Genomic DNA, 17,079 nt, shown 5'->3' with positions numbered 1-17,079 from the left:
GGGAAGCTCCCTGGGTCCGTTTCCTGCCACTGCTTTGGTTGCTCCTTTCTCGAGGTTGTCCTTTGCCCTCTCTTGCTTTGATTTGTTGGGGTTGTTTCACTGTTTGCAATCACTCACGAAAGCCTAGGTAAGTCCAAGCAATTTATACCGCATGTTTATTATTTACTTGATGGACAGTAATGGTTTCTGTGATACCATTACTACATGTCATCTAAATCCAAATGCTGAGGTGCTTTAAAGTGCAGCCTTTCATCCAGGGGCTGGAATAGCTTTGCCAGCATCATTATCATCCACCAGGAGTGCCGACGCACCCGTAAATCTTCAGCTGACCACGGCCGCTAAGTCCGGCTCTTAGAAGTTTCCCAGAAATTTTTCAACAAATTTTCTCCTGCTTTCTCGGTAAAATCTCCTTCCTAATGACCTTGTGCCTCAGTCTTTAACGTTCCTCCAGTCACCAGTGCAGAAAAGCTACCTTGACCCACCTGGGTCTGTGTTGGAGAAGGTCATTGGAGCCAGGGGAGCCCCCTCGGCAATTCCTGATGGATACCCTGGGATGACCCTGGGAAAGAGGGATGCAGGGAAGTGCAGTTAGCAATTGGTGGTTCTCCTTGCCTGCTGCCGGTGGTGGCAGCAGCCCCTGTGCTTGGGGAGGGCAGCTCAGGTTTGGGGTGGACCAGCAAGTCTTAAGCTATGGTAAAGCCTAACGCGGGCTCGATGGCTTGTGAGAGCATTCAGCGCTGCAGCCCTTGTGCAGGTCTTGTTCACGGTCTTGGGCGCTTCCAGGAATTCAAATCTTTGAGGAACAGCCCCAAATTAAAGCACCAGTCCCCCAGGCTGATGCAGAGGGTGCCAGGCTGGTGCAGGAACCCCCTCGGGGTCCCACGAACATGGGTGTGCTCTCTCAGAGAGGAAAAACAGTCTGGTCTCTTGTCAGCTGGTGCTGTCACCAGGGACACCAACACCAGGAGCTTCAGTACGTTGTCTCTGTTCTGCAATCGCCTCCACTGGGCTCCCAGCAGGGCGAGGCAAGGTTTGGCAGGTCCCTGCTGACAGGTCTCCGACAGCATCAAAGGGAGAAGATTTATGGGTGCGTTTGTCTGTGCTGCTTCACCTTGCAGAGATGCCAGCTGAGATTTCTTTTAAATCAAGCACAGTCTTCCCTTTCTCTTGACGAGCCAGTGCTGTCACTGGTCAAAAGCAGCTGCCAAGGATATAAATTGTGGTAGGCTCACTCTCCCTGTCCAGTGCAGGACACGGCTGACAGCAAATAGCGCCAGGATTGTACAAACTGTCCTCCCTTCTGTCTTCCTGGGGGTTTGTCATCACAGTTCTTGGATGGTCTCTGTCAGCTCAGCAGCTCGGCAGCATCCAGGGCCATCGGCCTGAAGCCACCACAGACTGAGCCATAGGTGCCGGGAAGGACAAGAATTTGCATCGTCTACAGTGTAGATGATCTGATTTGCAAAATTTGTGTCAAAATGAATGGAAGATCCAATTTGCTGAAGGGAGTGGAAGCCTCCTTGTCTTCGCTTGCATGAACCTCCTCCCTGAGGCCAATTGGCTGCACCTTTCTGCTCTCTTTCTGTCCTTTTGCAGTGGGGTTTAGCTCTCTTATTAAGCAACTTTCTTCACATCCTCTTTGGTTTCCTTAGTTACTCTCGTCCCTTCCAGCCTCATCAGCATTCACACCACTGTCACCGCTCTGGCTGCCTCCCGCGCCGGCAGAGGCTCGGGCGGTGCCAGCAGCCACGCGTGGGCACGCGGACCCTGCAGGCGTGGCCAATGCCAGCCCTCCGTGTGCCCTCACCTGCCAACTGACCTCCTGAGACACCGAGGGCCAAGCGTGCCCTTGCTGCAAACCTACCCTGGGGATGGAAGGGCTTCACAAAAAGCCTGGGGTGTGGGGTGCTCTCCCCCAACCTGCGCCTCCAGCTGCGTTGCCAAGCCTCCATCTCCATGGGTCTGTGCTCTGCCCCTCGGCGAGGGCGGCTGTGCCCGCTGCTCGGTGGTGGCTGGGACATGGACACAAGGCTCTGCCCTGGCTTGGCTTTGCTGCCTGTGCAAATGCAACGTTTCAGTGAACCCCAACTGGGCAGAGCCCGTGGTGCCACAGCTTTCTGTGTGTTCCCCCCCAGCAATGTGGGTTCTGCGGGCAGGCAGGGCTGGTTGCTGCTCCTGGGAACGTGGGACACTCTGGGGCTTTGTGGCACCAGCACCCTGTTGTGCTGATGGCTCCAGCAGCCAGGAGCTAATGACTGGGTTTCTGGCTCCCTGTGACTGGGGCAGGGGTGCAGTTCTCCTGAGAGCTGAGAGCCATTTGGAAGCAGAGGAGAAAAGAGAGGTTCAGCTCTGCAGCAGTGGCCACCAGAGCAGCAACAGCAGCCCGGGGCCAGGAACAAGCACACGGATGGGATGGAAGCAGCGTGCGCTGGATGAGCCCAGGGCTCCCAGCCTGGTGGTGATGGATGTGGAGCAAAGCAGCCTCGCTGGTGGGCAGGGACTGAGCTGTGGAATCTGCAGGCAAAGGGATGAGCAGCCCAGGGCCACGGCAGCGCAGCAGGCGATGACAAGGTGTCGGCTTGTGTGGTGGCAGATGCCTGTGCTGGCACCATTGGCTGTGACAGGGACAGGCGGGGGTGGCAATTCACATGAGTCAGCAGTGGGTTGGGATGTCGTACCACATCGGGTACTCGGTGCAGGCGAGCAAGGCCACCGTGGGGATGTCACCGGGACAAGAAAACCCCGGCAGGGGCAGCAGCTCTTGGGTCTGGAGGCAGCGCTGCAGAGACAGGCTGGGCTGGGAGCAAAGGATGGGGACGGGGCCGTGAAGCAGGACCCTGCCATTCCTGCAGGAATTCCCACTCCGACCCTTCAGACGCTGAGTTCCCATCTGCAGTGCCACTCTCTTTGCAGAACTAAAGTTTCGGTTTCTTTAATAACCCATAGGTCCATAGCAAAACTGCAACGAATAGCATTAAGGAGCAACTCGGTAAGTTTATTTTGATGAAATACAATAATTATTATGCTTAGCAGCTGTTGCTATTTAAAATAAGAAAAAACGGGTCTTGCATTGAAAATGTTTTGTAAACCATGTGCACCAACAATCTGTTCCAACGAAACCAGCCATTATGGAAACGGTATAATAGCAGGAGCTCATTATGGAAAGTTAAATTGCAAATCATATTTTGTTTCAAATGAGCTAGATGAATGCATAATTTGCCTCAAAGAAATAGTTTTGTAGTTCTGATCCTCCTGCCAAGAGATGAAGCTCTAGGGCTGCAGCTGCCGGAGCGGCCTGATTGTCCATTTCAAACTGCAGGAAGTTTGGGTTTCAAAGGAAGATGGGAAGAAAGAAAAGAAAGGCAAAGGCAAAAAAGGCAGCGTGCTGCCACTGCTTCAGAGCGGAGCTGTTGGGAGCACTCAGTGGGATTCCACCCCATCCCAGCACCCACGAGGCTGCATAAGGTGGGTTTGGTTTAGAGCAAACAAGAAAAGCCGGGACCTGGGTAGCCAGAGCGAGCAAGGGCTGATCGCGCATCCCAGGGAGAGTGTGCTGCAATGGAGTCAAATCCCACTCTGATGGGCAGAGCCGTGGCCTGCTGGTGTGTTAGGAAAAATAAGCTTGGAAAAGTGCCACCCGAGCTCTGTGCTTGGCCTCATCCATTCTCACCAATTAAAACCAAGAGTAAATACTCCAACCAGTCTTTAAAGCCTCATCACCTGCTCCTCGCCAGGGTCTGGGGTGTTGCTGGGTACCCGCGGACCATTCATTCCCTGAGAGAATGCCGGGGGGCTGCTCGGGGAGCCAGGGCTGTGCTGCTGAGTGTGCGAACGCTGCACGTCCCTCTGCTCACGCCGGCAGCCTGCGGGGACAGAGCCATCCCGCTGGCTCCAGCTGCAGCTCCTCGTTAACAGCACAGAGGAACAGATAAAACAGCTGAGAAGAGCTCCCCAGGAGCCCAGTTCCGTGTGGCAGGGATGTCCTCTGCATATCGATGGAAACTGTGACCGCTGTGGTTTATTACCAGCCTTAAGAAAGAGCACAGTTAGTAATGGGACTTGGCAGGGCATTCCGGCGCTCTCGCATCAATTCTGCGGCTGAATGGGAGCTGAGCAGCGATCCCACAGCCAGTGGGAAAAGGCAGCACCAGGGAAAACCCCAACTCCAGCCAGGGAGAAGGGCAGCAGCTGGGCAGATGGGGTAAGTGCTTGTCTCAGCAGCTCTGGGCACGGCTGTCCCCAGAAAGCAGCCGGGCAGAGGCACACCAGCTGCTGATGGGCAGTTTCATAGAGTCATGGACTGGTTTGCATTGGAAGGGACCTCAAAGCCCACCCAGTTCCACCCCCTGCCGTGGGCAGGGACACCTCCCACTGGATCAGGGTGCCCCAAGCCCCATCCAATCTGGCCTGGAACACCTCCAGGGATGGGGCAGCCACCACTGCTCTGGGCATCCTGCAGTGTCTGGAGCGGGGCTGGTTTGCCCTGTGCGACGCTCACGGCTGCAGCACGGCCACCGGCCATGGGAAGGGCTGCAGGTGGGATGCTCTAGCAACCAAACCGTGGCAGGACCATACAGGTGTCCCCCTGGCCCGGCAGCACCATCCTGACCCTCAGGATGCCAGGGGTGATTGGCGCAGCATCGGCTGCAGCTGCTCCGAGGGGCTTGGGCAGCTGCAGGTGGACCAAGCGCACACAGACCTGCTCCAGCACCACAGCCTGGCGTGGGATCCCCCTTCCTCCACCCCCTTGGGTGCCCCTGCAAAAGGGCAAGAAAACCAGACAAGGAAGACATCGCAGCAGGTAAAGGGTTGCTGTTTGAACCCATAAAAGCAGGGAGAGAGCACGATACAATGAGCAGCCCCAGCTGGGATGGATGAGGAGCACCATCCCCAGCGCCCCCGGGGAGCGGAGATGAGCTTTGCAGCCTCTTTAAATGCATCATAGATCTTCACAGAGAATTGCAAGCCAGTTAACCTAGCAGCAAACTGGCAACAATAATTGAAAAGGCTAACGAGCGTTCTCTAACCTCCAAGCAAACAGCAAATATTTAAAACTGCAGCCTCTTTTATTTTTTTCTTAACCTTTCTTTTTTAATCGCTGCAGCCTCGAGCTCTGAGCAGGCAGGTGATTTCCTTTTGCTTCCCAGTCTTAATTAGCCTCTATTTCCTGCCCCTGGTCAGCAATATGAGCGGTCTAATTACTTTTTGTTGCTGTCAGTGTCCTCACCGCCCGGGCAGTGCTGCAAAGGCAACACCTTCCTCCCGTCCTTTGCTGTCGGTCGCTCTGACCACAGTGATGTCCCTTGTCCTCATCGTGGGAACAGCCCCAGCGTGTTCTGCTCCATCCCTGTCCTGGCACACTGCAGCCCCAGGGATTTGGGGACAGGTTTGGTGTTGATAAGGGGCAAATTTTTAAGCTTGTGTATTAGTAATTGTCTAAGTTAGTATGTCTTATAGTGGTATGTGTCTTGAGAAATGTTTTTTTCTAGAGAGGGGCTGGTGAATGGCAAATGTCTGAGCTTGTGTCTTGATCTGTAGCAAAAGTCTAAGCTTGCATGCCCTATAGTGGTATGTGCCTTGAGGGATGTTTATCCGAAGGGGGACCTACTGTGCAAGGAACAGGCATCCCCCAGACAAGATAAGAAGCCTTCCTTATCCACACTGCCGGGCCAGCAGAAGAAGGACTGTTTTTTCTCAAAGTTTGGGCTGCATCCCCTTTACTTCTAGCCTTCATCTTTGGACCTCAGGAGGGGGTCCTCAGACCACCCAACGGACTGTCTGCACACACAAACACGGTGCGGTGTGAAGATATGTTAATGACCCTTCGAAAGGGAATGAATATGTAATGCCTTTTCGAGTGATGACATGAATATGCATAGATCTGTACTATAAAAGATGCAGTTTTCTTGCTTGGCATGCGTGTTTTTGGAGGATCAATCCTCCACGCATCCAGCACTGCTAATAATAAAGGGAATACCTGCTTAATAATGACTATCCAGTTGTTATTGAATTATTATCTTGGAATCCTTGTCCTTGGAGGGGACAAGATGGGGACAAGCATGGGGACAGGCAACCCTGGTGCTGGCGCAGGCGAGGAGGAGCACCCTGCCCATGCCTAGAGCACGTCTCCTGTGCAAGTATAGTGCTTAAAAATGAATTTTTCCACCGCCCAAGCCAGCACAGCCCTTGTCCTCACCACAGCAATTTTCTGTGCTAATCTGATGGCTGCGACACATGAGAATTAGGGCCTGGCTCGGGCAGGCTGAGCCTCACACCGCAGAGACCTGCCCCTGCAGCTGGTGCCAGGTGAGCTGCCGCGTTCCCTGGTGGCTCTGCGAACGAGCAGCACTGGCACATGGGATGCAGTGCCTCCGCTCGAGGCTGCTTCCCTGCCACTGTGATGCCACTCACAGGAAGGGACTGAGGAGGCATCAGCCATGGGTGGCCACGGTTGAGCCCATGAGCTGCTCACAGCGCAGGGGAACCATGGCCCTGGAGCCCCCCAGGAGCCAGCTGGGTGTTAAGGCTCAAGCTGGTAACTCTGCCCTGCTCTGTCCACATCCATGTGTGTATCCGGCTGGAAAGACCTTCCTAGCGCTGGAGGAGCATGAGGAGTATGAGCTCCTGCCTGACAAGGTAGGGGCAGAAATGCTGCTGATGGGTTTTGGGAGCAGAGTAGCCCTCGAGCCCTGGTGGGTGGGATCTCACCTGCTGCAGGTGTCCCTGTCCCTTCGGCGGGGGCACCAAGCTGGGTGTCCTGTGCCAGGGTCGCTGCCCGGCAATGGATGGCTCTGCAGGATGAAGGAATTGCCCCTCTCCTGCATCCCTGATTGTCACCTTGGTTCACCCAGAGCAGCCTCAGGACACTGGTGTCACCCGGCTCCCCGTGCCAGCAGAGTGGGGCTGCTGCAGCCCAGCCCAAAGACAATTTCCTTGCAAGTTGAAACCAACTGGCTGCTCACGGTGTCAGGGAATGGTTAAAGACAGCAGAAGGAATTTGCAATTTAAATGTGTTTATCTTAGGAAAGAAGTCCTGGAAACTCGTAATTAAAATGTTTATACAAAGGCCAAGACTTCATAGCCTGCATCTTTAGAAACTTCCTCTCTGAAGATGGCAATAGCAGGGCTTGCACTGTGGCTGGAGAGATGCTGCCCGAGGCTCTTGGGGTACTGAGGACCCGGGATGGTCGCAGGATGGTGGGGCACCATGTCCTGGTACGCCAGAGCCACTCACGGGAGGCTGGAGCACTCCAAGCAGCCCCACAATCTCGGTAGCATGAAAGCCTTTGCCCAGATATTGAGCCCAGAGGATGCAGGACAGCGTTGGGCACCACAGCTTCTCCCAGGTCAAGGCACTGGGGATGGCTCCTGGCCAAGACAACCTAGGCTTGTGCAGATGCCGCATGAGGGAGAAATAACCCATCACCGGCATGATGCTGGGATGTGCTCCAGCTCCCTGTTGTCCCTCAGACATTTGCTGCCACCTCTGTGGGGCTGGCAACATACTCCCAGCACTGCTCCAGACACAAGGGTCCACTGGAGCTGCCCCCGAGGGCAGCCAGCGCGTCCTGGGGTGGTGGGCTCGGTGCTGGGGGACACTCACCCCAGGGATGCTCTGGGAGCTCTGGGGATGCGGGGGATTGTTTCTTGCCTGAGCAGTAGTAAATCTGCAGTGGGAGACCTTGAGGGCCAGTCAGGCCAGGTACAGCGCTCGCCCCAGCTCCCAGAGGAGCAGGGCTTGGCTGAACTCCAGAGATGTGTGCTTGGCCAGTTCAAAGTGCTCTGAGAGCTGCTTTGATCCGTACAAGCTCTGCTCCTCTGCAAACTCACTGCAGCGCTGCTCCCAAAGCCGGTGATTCGTCCTGCTGCTTTCAGAGGGCTTTTTGCCTTTATTGTTGTTTTTTTTTTGTGTTCTGTGTTTACTGCTATTGAGGTCTGCTCTTGGCTTTCCCCAGTGCTCTGTGGGTGCCCCAGGCACAGGGGTGACCCCAGCCCCGGCCAGTGCAGCCCTGGCCACTCACCCCACATCCCAGGAGCAGCAGGAGAAGGCTGAAAGGGGCAAAGTTGATACCAGAGCTGAGTACGCTGCAGCCACAGCTACAGAATTTGGCTCTGGGGGAGCTCTGCTTTACTGGGACCCCTCATCCATGGCTGGCGAGGGAATGGAAACCAGTGCCCAGGTAGCCAAGCATCTGCCTCATCATGCAACACTGGGGCTGGCATCCCTCTGCCCATGCATCCCGCTGCCTGCAGAGCCAGGACGGACACCACCGCCTGTTCCCCTCTGCCGCACGGCTGTCCCAGCCCTGGCCCTTTTGGGGGTTTACTCCCCCTGCACCCCCACCATGGGAGTGGAGATGGAAGCCAAGCTTCCAAACTCACAAAATTCTTTGAGAGAATGCAAGTTCCTGCCAGGCTTTGCCTTTTCCAGCCCTTTTCTGGGGTGGTTTTGCACCTTTCAAGGCTTATTTTTCACCCCGTTATGACAGGGAGGAGCTTTCCTTGCAGAGCAGACAGGATGAAAATACCTCCTGGTTTGGGAAGTTGTAAAATTGTGAGAACCTGAGCCTGCTTGTGCTTTGTGGCTTGCCCTGTGGCAGGAAGGGCTGGGGCAAGGCTCCAGATTGTAAATCCTCTTCATATTTTATTCACAGGATAACAAGAAAAATAAATAGAAGGGAAGCAAGCTCGCTCTGGGCAGGTGGAAAGGCAATAAATCACTCTCAGAGTGCATCCCAGAGGCTTTCACCTTGGAGTTCAAGAGCCTTTTAACCTCTCAGATCATGGAAACCCTGCAGGAACTCTTTGTCTCACTGCCATGAGGTCTTTAAGCGTCTCACACCCCAACAACAATCTGCAAACCCTCAGCGCAGGCTGCCTAGGGATGCAGGAGCACCTCTGGAGCTGGTTAAGCATCCTAAAAGGAGAGATGAAATGCGTTTTCTGAAGCATTCCAGACAGCAAGGACTGCAGAAGTCCTACTTATCCTAGAAATGAGAGCGGAATTCAAGCAGCAGGTGGATCTGCAGTCTGTGCTGCTGGACACAAAAGGCACCTTGGGGTCAGTTTATATTATCCTAGGGAGGGAAGAAGGAATGTGTGCCCTCCAGCAAGGCTGCGGCCAGCACGCCCATCCCTTGGAGTGCAGGGAACGCTGCTGCCCGTGCCCCAGCCGGACCCTGCAGCATCCCCTGGGGATGGAGGAGGGCTCTGAGGGCACAAGCACTAAGCGCCAAGAGAGCCAAAGCCTTCCTGTAACCTCTCCATGCCAGACAGGACTTGCAGCAGCTGCTGTTCATCGCCTGTACCTTATTCCTACATCTGATCATTATTTTAATGAGCTGCAGCATCTCATAAAACTCAGCACAGAGAAAATTATATTAAACAACGGTGAAAAGAAGTTGTTTATTTTGGTAATGTCTGTGTTCTGGATTGAACTAAAAAACCCCACAACTCCCGCAATACAACTTTTCCTGCCGAGCCACAGAGTGGCAGGCTGCGCAGTGGCCGAGATCATCGCTGCTAGAAACAGAATCATCTATTAAAATGATTAAAAATATTAACCCCATTGATAAGAAGTAGCAAAAGGCTTTTCATTTCACCATGCCACCCGCTGGCACCCTGAGGTTTTCTCTGGGACCTCGGGTCTGTCCAGCTCGCAGGCAGCTTTACTGGGTAATTGCTTTCAGCCCTGGATGTCGGAGATGTCACCAAGCCTCTGGACCTTATCTGGTACTCTGACCTTTCCACTTACTTTCTCCTACCCTCCCCAGAGAGGTAACTCCAAGAAGGGACTGGAGAGCAGGAGCTTTTCCTTGTAACCAGACTGATTAGGACATGATCGGGTTAGAAGCTGAAGAAGCAGTAGCTGCCACATTTCTGCAGGGTCTTCAGGAAAAGTCAGAAGCTTTGGTCCAGAACATGGATGGTTGCAGTCTGAGCCGCGTGTTGGACCTTCCCACTCTTAATTACCGTGTGATCCCATCATGGAGCCTCGCAAGCTGTTCTGGGCTGACACGGGAAGGTTTTAGTAAAGGGGGCTGCAGCCACAGCTGGATGGAGAGAAGGACCCACGGTGAGGGCAAATCTGCTGCAGCAGCACACACGCTGCTCCGCTCCCACTCTGGGCTCATTAGTGGAGCCCATTAAATCTTACGCTACACAAGTAATGTATGAAGCAAGGAGGGAAATGAGCATGAAATCCAATTGCAAGGTTCGTCAGAGCTGATGGACCCAGGCGGCCGGCATAGCAGTACCTTGAAGGAGGCTCCGGAGCGAGGCGTCCGGCTCTTCCAGGGCGCTGTTAAATAATCATCTGTAAGAAATGATTATTCATGAGCACAATGCAGATCAGGAGGTAGAGTTCTTCACAATTCAGCCCAGCTCCTATTTGATGTGGTGAGGCTCTGGCAGTGTATTTGCATCAAAGAAAGTCTTACTACTTTTGATGGAGGAGAAGGATTACAGGAGAAATCTGCATAAATTCATTGGTAAATGTCATTTAGCATCTGTCCAAGTGTAATTTATTGCAGGTTCGTAGTGCAGACTGCCTGACTCACACAGGGCTTCATTTTTCTTCAATAGACGAATAAATAACCCTTGGGACAAAATTACCTCATTGCAAGGAAGCTGGTGCTAAATCACAATTGCTCCAGGTGAACAGGGCCGCTCTGGCAGCTGCCCACATCCCGGGTCAGGAGGGACCTGGGCTGCATGCTGCGGAAACACAGGTCCTGGAGGGGATGCTCAGAGGAGCCCGCGCCATCGCCGCAGCACCGCACGTGTGCTGGCAGCCTCTTCTGCACGACAGCCCTCACCATCTGCCTTCAGAGTGCTCCTCCCTCCTGGCACGGAAACACGCGGACAATTTTATCCCAGCTGCTGCTCCAGCGGTCGGGGACATCCCTGCTCTCCCAGCTGAATAGCTTTCCTCCCCGAAGCCCCCCAAGCCCAGCCCCAGGGCCACTGAGGGACCAGCCCTTGCAGCAGCAGCCGAGCCCTCCTTGGGAAGGGTTTCCTCGCAAAGCCGTCAGCTCTCTGTTCCCACAGGCCCTTTCAAGTCTTCTGTTTGGGTTAATTTCACAGCTGCTGGGGCTCATCCTGGCCTTGAAGAGCTCTCCAAGGGGATGTGCTTATCCACAGAGGCTGTTCCAGCCGCCTCAGCTTTGATCTCTTTGTTTTTCCCTGCATGATACAAGGTTGTTTAACACATTGGCTGTGAGGGGGCGAGGACTTTCCGGCAGTCCGGCAACTGCCAGAGAGCATGTGGCAAGTTCAGAGCAGGTTCTGCCAAGCCAGGACAGTAGCCACAGTGCTCTACCGAAGCTGGACATCCGTGTCCACGCCAAGAGCCACCAGTGGCCATTTACTCGTTACACCAGCCTGGCCGAGGCGAAGGTCACTACAGCGGCTGCCTCAAATGTGACAACTATGATGGCACTGGGACAAAGAACTCAGTTCCCTGCCCCGTCCCCATCCCACCATCACTGTCGCTGTCTGAAGGAATATCTTGGAGAGGGCTCAAGAAAGCAACTGTGGATAGGGGATGGAGAGCTGCATCTTAAGAACCAAGCAGCCACGGGCATCTTCAGCTGAACTTTCCTTGAGTACAACAAGACGCACTCAAGCCCCTGAGATGGAGAGGAGGGTCTGTGCACATCTCCAACAAGACTGTAGTTGTATATAGCGTGGCCTTGCAAATGTTCCTGTTTCGGGAGGAACTCGGGCCTGAGAACTGGAAATTTCAGCCTACCTCAAACTCCAGCCTTATGCCAAAGCCCAGCACTCCCAGTGACGGCTCCCAGCAGTTGGTTATCCATGTCTGCAGGGATTCCTCCTTCTCACTCCAGACGCTCTGCTTCCGCACATCACTCGCAAGCAAGCAAACGCATGCTCCATCATCACTGCCTGATATGTCTTATCATCTTGTTAGCAATTAGTATTAGCACGGTAGAAATTGCTAATATGTGATATACAATAATTAGAATTCAATTTAATTGCCCGGTAGCTCTTCAACTTTGCATACAAATGTGCCTTCCACTCTCTGGACTGCAGAGAACGACACAGGAGAAAACCAGCCCTGAGGAACGGGCGAGGCCAATGCAGCCCGGCTGAGCTCCAGGAAGCCCGTTTTGGGGCAGCCCCAGTGAGGGAGGTTTCCCCAGCCCCCAGGCTGGTCAGAAAGGCTGGGGGCTGGCAGAGCAGCATCACTGGGATGCTGAGCCCACTGCCAGGAGCGGGTGCCGTGGATGGGCCGGGAGCAGAGCAGGCAGCATGAGATGCTCAGATGCACCAGCAAAGAATGCAGCCTTTTTCCCCACATATGGGTCTCAGGTGAGTGGAAAGAGGTGTTTCTCCTGGGAACAGCAGAATGTTCGTGCATACCTGCAGGTACCAAAAAGAAAGGAGAGAACCAAAGCCAGGCTGCGCGCTGCGGTGCAGAGAGAGATGAAGGCACCAGGACAGAGGGGCTGAGCAAAGGTGAGCACGGCCTGGGAAGAGGTGGCTCTGTGAAAGGCGTCAGCTGGACGCGATCCCAGTGGGATGCTGCAGCTAATGGGATTCCTGGGTGCAAACAGGGAAGTATCAAGGTAATATCCAAGAGAGGATGTTCTCTCTGCATAGCACCAGTGCGACCAGTGATTGCCAGTGGACACTGCTGGTGTCTGCTCTCCCAGCAAGGTGTTGGAAACCTGCAGAGTCCTGGCAGGAGTGATGAGAGCCACTGGAGGGCTGAGAATCTGCCACAGAGAGAGACTGAAGAGGTGAGCCTGTGCCTTGTCAAAGAGGGGGTTAAAAGTCACTTAGCTATGGTCTTCAAGTGCCAGTCTGTAGGAATTTTTGCTAATGGATGGCATATGGAGTTGTTTAACCAAGACAGATTTAAGGTGGAAATAAAGCATGCATTTTACCAAAGTGGGGGATTAATCTGGGAATAATGCACCAAAGGAGGCGCTGAAGGTTTTGCAGGGAAGGCTACAAATCGTGCTTGATTTCACTTGCCCTGCGGAGAGTGGTGTGGCAGCAGGAGGCTCTTGGTCCACACGGTGGGATCTTGCTTCTGGCAGAGCCGTGCGGGGAGGAAGGATCCCTGCAGGGTTTACCCAGCAGCGGTGCTGGGGGAGCCGAGTCCGCTGAGCAGGGGTGGCTGGAAGCCCTGCTCGGGCAGTGCTGGCTCCTCAAGGTGACAGGAGCGCTAGTGTGACGGGTGACCCTGCAACGAGTCCCCAGGTGCTCCCACCAGGACGACAGCGCGCACACATTTATTCCCTCTTTTGAAGCATAAGTGCAGAGGGAAAAGTACCTGCATAGAAAGAGCTGGATGAGGCCGTTATCTCTAAGGGATTAACGGCTGCCGGTGACTCAGAACTAAGATGACTCAAAGAAAGGCAGCATCCAAGGGATAAAGTCAACCACCACAGCCCTATCATCAGCCAATTCCACAGACTCAGCACCGTCTCCTGAGTGATTAGCACAACCGCACAGGGAGTTTGCGGAGAAAAACTGCTTCATTTTGGCTCTCCATCTCCTGACATTTGGCGTCTGTATCTTGTGATAGCGGCCGTGCACAGACAGGCAGGGCTGGCCAGGCTGACAAAGAAGGTCTCGGGAGGATAGAGAGAAGGGCCTTTGATCCCTCTAATTAACTCTAAGTTAAAATGCATTGTGAAGCTAAGAAGCAGGAGGAAATCCGGGGTTGCTTTGATGTGTGTGGGTGGATGTGGCCAAGAGGCTGCACAGAGGGCAGCGTAGGGCAAGCAGGAAAGTTTTGAAGCAAGGACCTGCGAGCAGAGCAGGGTGATGAGTGCCCATGGGGGCAGAGATGTTGGTGCTCCATCCTCTGGAGGAGCGTGCTGGCGCCGGGGAACGGGGCAGAAGCTGCTGGGCTGCTCGGTTGTTGCCCGGCATCATTTGCTCTCCGAGCAGAGGGCTGCAATGCTGCAGCAAAGCCAGGGCATCCCCGTGCTGACGGGACTCCCGTGTTGAACCCTGGCTCCGGGAAAGGCTTTGTGTGCACGGTTGCGTTGTGCATAGCCTGTTACTGGCTGTGAGATGTGACCAGGTGTGTCAACAAGGGGATGTTTCCCACCCTTCCCAAGGCAAGTGGCCACCGTGGCAGGCAGCAGCACCTTTGGCAGTGGTAACACCAGGGCTGCTGGCTGGGACACTGGCAGCTGCAGCCCCACCACCCTCAGCCCTGTCATGTCAGCCTGAAAATCCTGCAGGTCATTAGGAGCAAACCCACATGGAGCTTGGGGCTTCTGTAGTGGAAATCAGTGCTTTGCTGGATCGGAGAATCGGAAAATGCTCTGAGCTGGAAGGGACCCACAAGGATCATTGAGTCCAACTCCTGTCCCTGCACAGGACAACCCCAGCGTTTGCACCATGGGTCAGAGGACATCAGCCAAATGCTTCTGGAATATTGTCAGGCTTGGGGCCATGATGGCTTCCCTGGGGAGCTGTTCCAGTGCTCCACCACCTTCGGGGGGGAAAAGCCTTTCCCTAATGGCCAATCTAACCCTCCCCTGGCACATCTTCCTGCCATTCCCTTGGGTCCTGTCATTGGTCACCAGAGGGAAGAGCTCAGCGCCCTGCAGTGGGGAAGCTGTAACCACAATGAGGTCTCCCCTCAGTCTTCTCTTGTCCAAGCTGGACAGACCAAACGACTTCAGCTGCTTCTCACACGGCTTCCTCTCTAAACCCTTCACTCCGTGCCTTCCTCTCCAGCAGCCTGAGATCTTTTTTACCCCGTGGTACCCAGAACTGCTGCCAGTGCTTGAGATGGGGCCAGTGAGGAGCAGAGCAGGACAATCCCCTCCCTTGCCCGTGCTGGATGACTCCAGGACCCCATTCCTCTTGGCTCCAGGGCACTGGGGGCTCATGGTCAACTCGCCATCGAGCAGAACCCCTGATCCTTTTCCGCAGGGCCGCTCTTCAGCCTCTCGCTCCACGGTCTGTCTGTTCAGCCAGGGTTACTGTGTCCAAGGTGCAAATTCCGACACTTGCCCTCGTTAAAGCCCGTGCAGTTGGCGACTGCCCGGCTCTCCCGTCTGTCCAGATCCTCTCTGCCCTCAGGAGTGACAACAGCTCCCCCAGTTCCGTGTCATCTGCAAACCTCGTCATTAAACCTCCGCATCCTGCATCCAGGTCCTTGGTGAAGGCGTTAAAGAGCGCTGACCCTGAGATGATGCTGAGCCCCGAGACACCGGGGCTGCTCCCTTCCGCCTCCCCGGTCCCTATCCTGGTGCTAAAATGACCTCTAGTGGCCGGCGGGGGCCGATGGGAGGGAAGTCCGTGTCCTTAGGAAAACAAACCTGCAAAGTGTCCCCTCTTTCCAAAGTTGCCTTCCAGGAACTCCTGCTGCCCAGGCTTGGGACCCTGCAGGAGCACCGGCTCCGCGAACCGCTCCTCATTCTCCACGGTAACTCTGGAGCCTACTGATGGCACTGCCAGCTGGGACTGGCTGTTTGCTTGGTGCCACGGTGACTCTGGAGCCTACTGATGGCACTGCCAGTGGTAGGGGTGGCTGTTTGCTTTGGTGCCACGGTGACTCTGGAGCCTACTGATGGCAGAGCCAGTGGTAGGGGTGGCTGTTTGCTTGGTGCCACGGTGACTCTGGAGCCTACTGATGGCACTGCCAGTGGTAGGGGTGGCTGTTTGCTCGGTGCCACGGTGACTCTGGAGCCTACTGATGGCACTGCCAGTGGTAGGGGTGGCTGTTTGCTTTGGTGCCACGGTGACTCTGGAGCCTACTGATGGCACTGCCAGTGGTAGGGGTGGCTGTTTGCTTTGGTGCCATGGTGACTCTGGAGCCTACTGATGGCACTGCCAGCTGGGACTGGCTGTTTGCTTTGGTGCCACGGTGACTCTGGAGCCTACTGATGGCACTGCCAGTGGTAGGGGTGGCTGTTTGCTTTGGTGCCATGGTGACTCTGGAGCCTACTGATGGCACTGCCAGCTGGGACTGGCTGTTTGCTCGGTGCCACGGTGACTCTGGAGCCTACTGATGGCACTGCCAGCTGGGACTGGCTGTTTGCTTGGTGCCACGGTGACTCTGGAGCCTACTGATGGCACAGCCAGTGGTAGGGCTGGCTCAGCGGAACTGCACACAGATCAACTGTTTCTAAATTAATAAAGTGGTAAATGAGATTAAGTTCCCTACACAGCTCCTAATAAGCTGTAATGGAAACGACTGAAACCACATTTTAAAGCAAATAGTTCCATTTTATTGTTCTTTTTTAGCCACTGCATGAGCGTAACCTGAAAGAGTGGCGACAGTGCTTGGGTAACCTGCACTTTAGGTTGTTTTGCAGAACTTTGAGAACAATTTGCTCCTGGATACATTTGAAAGCAGAAGAGTCAAAAGTTGCACAAGTAACTTAAAGCTTCAAGAATAGTCTGGCTGCCAACAGATGTGTAGAGAGTACTGAGCCTCTCTGTCTTGGGTGACTTTCAGAATGCAACCCAGCTGCCCCTAACAGCCCTGGGGCATTTCATGACCTCCCCAGGAGGTTCCTGATTTGTTTTTTAACGTTACAAACTTGGGCAACAGAGAATTCTTCCTCATGTGCTGCAACACAGGGTTTGCTGTGACGTGAGCGCTTCTGTGGAGTGTGGTAAACAGCGTTTCACAGGTGTCAGACCTGTTCTCTAAGAGGAATGTGTCTCGGTAAGGATACAGCACCATTCCTGGGCAGTCAGGATCCGGCCCCACGTCCTTCTCTGGATGCAGCTGGTGGCTACTGCCCAGATTATTGTCTTTAACTGATTCCACCACCCTCCCACCAGAGGTTATTCCTCTGATCCTGCTTCTCATCTGCTCATGAGAGCATTGCTGATCCTGCTGTTGTCGGTCAGTGTTAGCTCACTTGGTCCCAGCTCCGGCCGTCACCACGTCAGTCCACTTTGGCTGGGATGCTGCGGGGAGCACGTGAGCAGGTTCTGCTGGGTGCAGGAGCCCGACGATCCGTGGGCAGGGCTGCGGGGAGCTGGGAGGCACAGAGCCATCGGCCACTGCGGGGATATGAGCTGCAGCTGGAGCACCTCCCATCCGAGGACAGGCTGAGAGAGTTGGAGTTG

The sequence above is a fragment of the Cuculus canorus genome, chromosome 15 (assembly GCF_017976375.1).
Source record: "Cuculus canorus isolate bCucCan1 chromosome 15, bCucCan1.pri, whole genome shotgun sequence".
Taxonomy (NCBI): Eukaryota; Metazoa; Chordata; class Aves; order Cuculiformes; family Cuculidae; genus Cuculus; species Cuculus canorus.
Note: the sequence above shows the minus strand (reverse complement) of the source record.